Source organism: Herpailurus yagouaroundi, unplaced genomic scaffold (genome assembly GCF_014898765.1).
Source record: "Herpailurus yagouaroundi ecotype Mexico unplaced genomic scaffold, PumYag 205, whole genome shotgun sequence".
Lineage (NCBI taxonomy): Eukaryota > Metazoa > Chordata > Mammalia > Carnivora > Felidae > Herpailurus > Herpailurus yagouaroundi.
The window spans coordinates 5612242-5619977 of NW_024412436.1; positions in this window are offsets into that span (position 1 = coordinate 5612242).

The following is a 7736-nucleotide window of genomic DNA, read 5'->3' on the forward strand; positions in this document are numbered from 1 at the left end:
AGAAGGAGGACCATGTGCCTCTGGACCAAGGTTGACTGTGGGTAACAAACCACGGAAAGCAAAACCGCGGATAAGGGGAGACTACTGTAGTAAACAAAATGTACCAGCTTCAAAAGTGAAAACTGGGCATTTCTACTGCAGGGACCCAGGGCAGGCTGCCCCCAAATGCACCACTTTGGCTAAAGATTATTTCGAGTTAAAAGCAACAAAAATGCAGCAGAGGCAGGATAGGCTCTCTGCCTCCCCCATCATGGCCTAGATTTACATTGGAAGTGAGAGCCTAGAACAGGAAGAGAAGTATTAACAGAGGCCCCCTTTACCTAAGGAACTCATCTGCATAACAGAACAATTTTGTTTTTCCAAACACCTCCTTTCACCTTCTCGATAATGAGTCTTCTCCCTTTTGCGTCCTCAGGCCCTCACCTTATTCCTTAGCTTCGTGTTGTCTCCTGGTCTTCAGAATTTCATGTCTATGTGGATTCCCTGGACGTAGGTCTAATAAACTGGATTTTCTCCTGTTCATCTGTCTTATGTCAACATGATTCTAAGTCCAGCTGGAAGGACCACAGGGCAGAGGAAGGTCTTCCTCCCTGACATTATATATAAAATTAACGTTAAAGGAAATGCAGAACCGATGTACGCACAGACACTCACTGTATGACAGAGCTGAGAATGCATGAAAACAGAGGAAAGGAAAAAAATTTTCAATAAATTACACTGGGAGAACTACAAATCCATTTATATGTCCTGACCTCACGCCATACACAAAAATAAATTCCAGGCTGATTCACAACCAAAACGTGAAATAACAAACGCAACAACTTTGAGAAAATACAAGATTTGGAACATGGAGAATGAAAAAAATATTTCCTTAATGACACATAAAAAATACAAACCATGGGGGAAAAAAGGCTGAAAATTCAAGTATTAAAACTAAAAACTTTTGTTAATCAAGAGTCCATTTAAGAAATGCAAAGACAGGGGGGCCTAGGTGGCTCAGTCGATTGAGCATCCAACTTCGGGTCAGGTTATGATCTCTCAGTCTGTGAGTTCGAGCCCCGCGTCAGGCTCTGTGCTGTCAGTCGGAGCCTGAAACCTGCTTCAGATTCTGTGTGTGTGTGTCTCTCTGTCTGCCCCTTCGCTGATCTTTCTCTGTCTCTCTCTCTCAAAAATAAATAAACATTAAAAAAAATGCAAAGACAAAACACAGACTGGGAAAGGATATAACACATAAAACCAACATTAGAATCCAACAATTTCCACAAATCACTGAAAGATAAAAACAATCCAATTAAAAGTGGGTAAGACATACTTAACTGGCAATTGACAAAAGAAACAAAATGGCCAATAACCATATGAAAAGGTGCTTATCTCATCAATAATAAAGAAAATACAAATTAAACCCTCTATGAGATACCGTTTCATACCCACCGGGACTGGCAAAAGTTAAAACCTCTTGGCAAAGATGCGGAGCAGCGAGAACTACGCTACCGGTAGGAATGTAAGTCAATCCAGTCACTCCGGCAATATCTAGTCAAGCTAAAAATAGGTATACCCTACAACACAAAAATTTCACTTCTAGCTTATGTAATACATACACATTTTGCGCATGCATACTCTTTGTCTCTCACACACACACCTTAATGAAACTCTTGTAGCACATGTACCCAAGGACACGCATGCAAGATTGCCCACAGCAGCACTGTTGGTAAGTGCCAAGAACTGGAAAAAGAGATGTGCATTCATGTGCATGAATAAAAGAATGTGCCAGTTCCTAGCCTAAGTCTCTAGGCCTTGCACTTCCTCCTGTCTCCTATAATCCCGCTCAGCTGACAAAATTGGGCTAATATCCTGCAAGATAAAATACGTTAAGCAGAAACAAGCTCCTCACCTACCCAAACTTCAACCAACCCAGCAGCTGGTCAGAGACACACACGAGCACGCCTAGCCATGGTCAGAGAGTCACCTAGCTGACCTGCAGTCTCATGAGCAATAATGAATGGTCGTTAAATTTTAAGCCGGTAGGTTTTAGGGTTTGTTACCAAGTGACAGACAACTGATACATACACGGGTTAAAGCGACACCTATTAATATGCATAAATCTGACAAATAAGGTTACAGGTAAAAAGCCGCACAAATGTAAGCTGTCATACTAATTATGTATATATACATATAAAAATATAAACATATATAGGCAAGTATACGTATAGGTTTCAAAAGCATTGTTTAGAGGTACACTACCATTAAGTGTGAAGAATGGTGGTTACCTGCAGGAGGGACCGTCACTAGCCACCCTACATAAAACAGCCATCTTCCCAATACACTCTGTCCTCTATTCCCTTTCCCGCTTTATTTTTCTACTTAGCACTTAACATCGGCTAATTCCATAAAAGCAGGGATTTGTACTGTGTCTGTCACTGCTTCCTCAGCTCCCAAAACAATGACTGGCAGAAATGCTAATTTAAGGCTCCCCGGGTAACTACAATGTGCACCTGGCTGGAGATTCACTGCCTTGGTGAGTTAAGTGCCATGGTGGCAGTTGAGGACAGGAGCTGGCGGTCTGTGGGCAAAACCTGGCCTGCTGCCTGTTCTGTATGGTCCACACGCTCAGAATAGTTTTTACAGAAGAGCATTTGCAACTGTTTGATGACAGGGAACACTAACTTTGAACCTCAATTAAATGAAATGGTATTCTCCCCACCCACCCAAATAATTCTATTATTTTCATTAACAGACCTGTATCACAAAAATTTTTACTCAATTATTACTATATTTTGAATTTCAAGAACTAAAACTGCATGGAAATTTGGTTTCTTTCCGGTTATGCAAGTATCCACATCATATTCTTGAAAGGTCTCGAAAGCTTAAAGTATTTACTACCATTTGGCCCTTTGCCAGCCTCTAATTAAGAGCAACAGCCATGTTCAATCCTGTGTAAATTTAGGCAAGTTCTTAAACTCTCCATGCCTTAGTTCCCTCAATTGTTATCAATCTGAAAGAGCCGTCAGAAAGAATAATTATGTGAAATATATAGAACACACCTGACCACCAGGAATGGCTCAATAAACACAGGATATTATTAATAAGAAAACAATGCCTTCCAAAAAGGAAACAAAAAAATTAATCCAATTATGTAACGATTTGTAATTTATGATAAGTGCTATGAAGGAAAAAAAGGATAGATAATAACCAGAATGCCAAAAAATGCTTAAGGATCATTTCAGAAAAGGAAGCAATATGAAGGAAATATGATGGGGAGAAGTTGCTGATTCTTGCCCATTAAGTCAACACCCCCAAAAGACAGAGATGTACCCAAGCCATGAGAAATAGCAAAACATTAGGCGAATTTTCTGTGAGGTCACTTCGGGAGTTACAGCACAACTGAAGGCGGCAGAGCATACTGGTTAAGAGCGGGGCATGGGGATCAGCGTGCCCACGTTCAAATCTCAGTTCTAGTATTTGCGGCTTCCTCTGGAACCTTGAGCAAGTTGTTCAACCTAAATTTCAGGATTTCTACTCTATAAAATGAGGGTTAGCAACACCATCTGCATCCTAAGACTCCTGTGTATTAAATAAGGCAACACAGGGGCACCTGGGTGTCTCAGTCAGTTAAGTATCTGGCTCAGGTCATGAGCTCACTGTTCGTGCAATCAAGCCCTGTCTAGGGCTCTGGTCTGACAGCATGGAGCCTGCTTGGGATTCTTTTTCCCTCCCTGTGTCTCTTCCCTGCTCGCTCGCTCTCTCTCAAAATAAGTAAACAAGAAAGGAACAAAGAGGGGCGCCTGGGTGGCTCAGCTGGTTGAGCGTCTGGCTTCGGCTCAGGTCATGATCTCGAGTTCTGTGAGTTCGAGCCCCGTGTCAGGCTCTGTGCTGACAGCTCGGAGCCTGGCGCCTGCTTCGGATTCTGTGTCTCCCTCTCTCTCTGCCCTTCCCCTGCTCGTGCTCTGTCTCTCTCTCTCCTTCAAAAGTAAATAAAAACATTAAAAAAAAATTCTTTAAAAAAACAAAAAAGAAAGGAACAAAGGGAGGGAGGGAGAGAAAGAAAGGAAAGAAGAAAGAAGGAAGGAAGGAGAGAGAGAGAAAGAAAAGGAAAGAAAGAGAAAGCAAGAAAGAAAAAGGGAGAAAAGAGAAAGAAAGGGGGAGGGAAGGAGGAAATAAGGTAACACGGTGAAGCACAGTTCCTGGCACATCATCAGTGATCAGTAAATGATGGCATTATTACAAGTAGTTACCAGCCTCGTCTAAATAGATCTCTTAGTATTTCCTTCAAAGCCAATCATTTATAGTCTGTTTTCCATTTTCTCCAATACGCTTCTGCCTCAAATAGTGTTTAATAAAGCTTTTTATTTCACTTCTCAGCAAATTTCTTTAGATTTGAAGCTACTATGTATTCTTAGCCCTGTATATTTCTACCACTTTCAACTGAAAATCAATATGGGGGCTCAAAAGAAAGATATTTTCTAGGGGAAAGAATGGTGGTAACTGACATTGGGCCAAAATCCATCTACTTCTCACCATTTGGACACAGGTATATATAATGTTACTATAGTGCTCTTCCTCGTTTTTATTTTCCATAGAACAAATAAAATAGCGCCAATGCCTCAAAAGAAGTTGTTTTTAAGTTATCTTTCTTCATGCTCATATGAGCATTCGCTGGTTTTTCTGTTTAAATCAAAGAAAAAGTAGTGCCAATGTCAGATTTTAAAGTGAGAGACCATTTGATGCCCAAAATGAGACATGATTCCTCAGCACTACCTATTCTTGTACAAAACAATAAATGGCTCCCTGCAGGACACAGTCTACAGCTCACCTACCCAACTTAATAACAATCTTATCACCAAAAGTACCTTGAGCAATAGATAGCATCAAGAAGTGGCTCTGTTATAAATTTAGGAACAAAATTAAAGGTCCTAGGGAGACATTTTCCACAAGCACATCCAGACAGTGAAAAGGCACTGCCACATTCAAACAGGATTTTACTGCTTTGTAAGTATCTCTCTCCCTGAAGCAACTCAAAATTATGACCGCCTCAAAATAAAGATTTGTGTAGCTATAACCAGTGTGCCCAGACCCTAATACATCAGTAGATATGCAGTGAGGCTCTTTAGAGCAGGAAAGTCATTGTACTGCTATATCCCAAAGAGTTTTCCAAACATAATCACACATGCGCACACAAAAATCACTCTCCCTTTATCCACAGGCAGCTCATCCAAAGACCATCATGTTTTAAAAACTCTTCTGTTAGCATAAGTCCAATAATACAGGACAAAAAATGACTGAGCTGTCCAAGATCTGAATTCTAGTCTCCCCTAGTATTTGTCGGGTGCTTGATCTGTAGCAAGCCACTTAGCCTCATTTGTTTTTAACTGAGGAACTCAAAGTTACTTGGTGTGAATATGAATATGCTCACCAAGTCTTCATCTGAAAATTCATGTTATTTCCACCATTTATTCTCCTGCCTCAACAACAACAAATCATGATCATTCTCTATGAGTGAAGAATCCTATCAATTTCGAGGGATAGGAAACCTAACACAAACAGATAAGTAAAAGGGGGGGGGGGGTGGGGGGGAAGGATTTATTGGCCCACGTAACTGGAAGAACCAGAAGTAGAGCTTATTGCCAACACTCAAGCAGTATCTTCCAGCCTGATTTCTCTTCCTCACTCTCTTCTCTCTCCCTCCCCTCCCTCCCTCTCTCCCAACTTGTCTCTCTTATTTCTGACTTTATTCCTGGGCTTCACCTGGCAGCCACGTAACTGCAGCCATTCTTGCCTTTTATCAGCCTGGGTTTAAGTCAGGATACTTTCTCCCACGGCTCAAGAAAGGAAGAAGAAAAAAAAAAAAAAAAAAGCTGTGGTTGGCTTCACTGGAGACACTGAGCTTGCCTGGGGGAACACAATCCTAACTGCTGAGCAACGTTAGCACCACCCATTAGGCGGGGACTAAAAGCAGGAAGGAGGAAGACCCTCCAAGCAAAACAGATGTTCTTTACACCTCTCCTCCCCAAGGTAAATCTCAGGCCCCGATCCCATTTCCCTCCCCCATCAGCTGTAGCTCCACCCCACTATCTTCTTCCAAAACCCAACCCCCCCTTTAAACCTTCACCTTGATATGTGGCACATCGTCCACACTCTCCATCCACATAAGTGAAAAATCACTTTTCCTCATCTCCTAAATCTGATCAGTCACAACTCTCAAAGATTCCACCTCCCTGGCCTCTTTTCTCCAATCTTCTTCCTCCCCAGCTGCTAGCAAGTCCCTTCCCCTTAGTGGAGGCCTCTTCTCCATCGCTCTGGCCCAGTTACTGTGACTGCACCTAACTCCTCGCCCCGCCTCCAGTCTTACTGCTCTGACCCATGCTCCATACTGTCACCTGTATCTTTCTGAAGTTCAAGTCTAATCTTATTCTCCCTACTTTATACTGGTTTTCTTTTTTTTCTCTTTTTATACTTTCTTACATCTCCTTGTTTCTGGCCACATAAAAACCATCTCATTTTTGACCACCTTCCCCTTATGGTTCAATCATGCCAACTACTGCAATTTCCAATATTTAATAAGCTGTTTCTTACCTGTCCTTTTGTTGACATTGTTCTCCATACGGAAATTTACCTGGGCTACTCTTGGATTCAAGGGGCTCCCCCTACTCTAAAACACCTGGGAGAACAAGATTCAGCTAAGGTGTGTCTACTTTTATGAAACCTTTCCTGAGGCACCTGCTAAATAAAACTTCTCTTTCTTTGTGTCCTCACTATACCCAATACAGTTATCTCTCACAGCACCTGTAACACTTTATTGCACTCAGCTATTTGCAGGTAAATACGATTCTCAAAAGCAAACATGCTTTAGGATCATCTGAAAAGCTCTGTAAAGAACAGATGCCTGAACCTACACCACACTAAACATACTAAACCAGAATTAGGGCCCAGGCATGTATACTGTGAAAGAGCTTCAAGATTAATGTTACCTGCTCCCCCTCTCCAGGTAAAAACCACTTATAGATGATAATCTACTTAAGGAAAAAAATCTCTATTAAATATATCCAGTTCTTCAGACTGTTCCTGGCCATAGGGAACCAATAAATGTTATGGAATGTAAGTCTTACACACTGCTGTGAACTATAGTTACCAAAAATCACCCAGCGGAAGAAAATAAACCACAACATACCATTTCTAGGCATTCCAACTAAATAAATTTTTATACACTGGGTGAGGGGGATGGAGAAAGAAACAGATGAAGAAGTTACCTGAACACCTTTTACCTGAACACTCTTGATAATCAAGAACAGAATGTTATCTTATATGTTCAACTGCTCAAGCCGAGGACAAATGTTTCTGACTCTAGCTTCAAGGTCCTTTATGCTTATGAGTACTTGCTGCTTTTTAATGACGAATAAAACTAATACTGTCTTCTGCATTAGCTTTTTATGCTGCAAGAACCGAGATACATAGGGAACACAGCTCTGGTATGAATTATACTTAGGTAACACTCAAGGAAACAGAATTACCCCTACGTCAAATCCCATTTAATAAATATTTTCTGGGGCGCCTGGGTGGCTCAGTGGGTTAAGCATCTGACTCTTGATTTTGGCTCAGGTCACGATCTCACAATTTGTGAGTTCAAGCCCCGCAATGGGCTCCACACTGACACTGTGGAGCCTGCCTGGGATTCTCTCTCTCTCTCTGCCCCTCCCCTGCTATCTCTCAAAAAGAAAAAAAAAAAAAAAAAAAAAAAAATA